The sequence below is a fragment of the Mastomys coucha genome, unplaced genomic scaffold, assembly GCF_008632895.1.
Source record: "Mastomys coucha isolate ucsf_1 unplaced genomic scaffold, UCSF_Mcou_1 pScaffold5, whole genome shotgun sequence".
NCBI classification, from domain to species: domain Eukaryota; kingdom Metazoa; phylum Chordata; class Mammalia; order Rodentia; family Muridae; genus Mastomys; species Mastomys coucha.
The window spans coordinates 20,462,036-20,463,648 of NW_022196911.1; the positions used below are offsets into that span (position 1 = coordinate 20,462,036).

A 1,613-nucleotide genomic window follows, 5' to 3' on the forward strand; every position below is an offset into this window, starting at 1 on the left:
CTGATAATCAGGACACAGAATTAAGACAGAAAAGTAGAGGCCAGACATTCCAGTTCACAGGTGCTATTTTTCATAAATGTATCAGAAATGGGAAACATGTTAAAAAAAATCGAGGCAACTGGGTAACTTCAGGGCTGGGGATTAATGATGAGGACTCCGGGTGCTCGAGTCTCAGACGAAGACACTTGGCCTCGGGAAGTTCTGTTATCTGGGCTGCACGTCTGCACACTTCTATTGTCTGGCTCACCTATACTTCTAAAATAACCCTGCCTGATGCTCAAAGGGATGCCCCAAACGGCACCTCAGCGACTGCAGGTGTTTCCGAATCAAGTAGAGTTCACAAGAGGCCTAGGGTTTTATGAAATCTGGGGCACCTTGTCTAATATATTATACTTAATAATGAGTACCTCGAAGTTGGTGATGTAGTTGAGGGCTCGGTTACACCCTTCTCTATTAGGCATACTGTTCTGTTGATTAGAAAACACCAGCCCTCCACAGAATGAACCACTATAGCTTATATAACCAATGAGGCCACGGTTTCTTGGAACCTGACTATCTGGGAAGAACTACCCACCCACCAACTCTTTAACCTTCCTTTCTGGATGCATGGCGGCCACCGGGTGTTTTAATGTAACCAGAGCATCCTTAGGTGAAGGTCCTGAGGAAGACCTGTCATTTCGTAGGAGTCACGAGAGAGTGTTCGACTGGAGAAGGCCCTCTCCTGGCTCACTCGAACGAAACCCCAGGCCAACTTTGGTAAATTCCCGTGTTGTGAAGAAAGGACTCTGTTCTTCTGGGCCTCCTTTCAGGGGCTTGGAAATGGAAAGTAGTGTAGTTTTCTCTGGCAGTCCACCAGGCATGGGACCCCGGGTCTCTTGGGGTACATTTGGCTAGCAATCTTAAAGAAGTCCTCGGCAGCATCCAGAGCAATGAGCCGGTCCACAATCAAGAGATACCTCTCGGAGACCTCCCAGCTGGTTGGGAAGATGGAGGTCTCTTCAGCCAGCTTTAACAGCTTCTCCCGGGCTTTCCTGGTGTTTTTAGAATCACTCATGGTGCTGAGTTTGGTCACTGACAACAACGAGTCGGCTTCCCTCTGAAAACCCAAGTCTTCTAAGATCGTCTCCATAGGCTCCTCACTTCCCTGCAGATCTGCCGCAGGGTGTAGATATAATAGTTGAGTCTTTGCCACTCCTCTGAGTCTTTGGTCTGCTGATTACAAATGACGATCAGATTGTACAAGATCCTGTCGTCATCCGCCTCTGTGTGAGACACATCATGAGGCATGCTCCATAAGTTTTTTTCATCATCCCTCTCCAAAGTTGCTCCAAAAGAGGAATATGGATTGTTACCACTGACCAGCGGTTCCTTCTCCGGCCGCGTGGGCTCCTCCAGGCACCGGCACAGGCAGCAGCAGCAGGCGCTCCGCAGCCAGCGGCGCAACCCCATAGAGAGCGAGGCACGGTGCCGGGATCCCGGAGCCGGTGCGCGATGGCGGCTGGGTCGCAGGGACGGGGACTGGGACAGGGACCGCCGCGGTGTCACGGGCAGGGCCGTGCGCATCACGCCACGGCCGGCCCGGGAGACGCGAGGCGCGAGTTTTTTCTCTATCA

At 51.6% G+C, this 1,613-nt stretch overlaps 1 pseudogene; it reads right to left on the reverse strand.

Moving 5' to 3' along the window:
* Positions 1–805: 805 nt before the first annotated feature.
* LOC116078568 lies at positions 806–1,455 on the reverse strand (annotated as a pseudogene).
* Between the last annotated feature and the right edge of the window lie 158 nt (positions 1,456–1,613).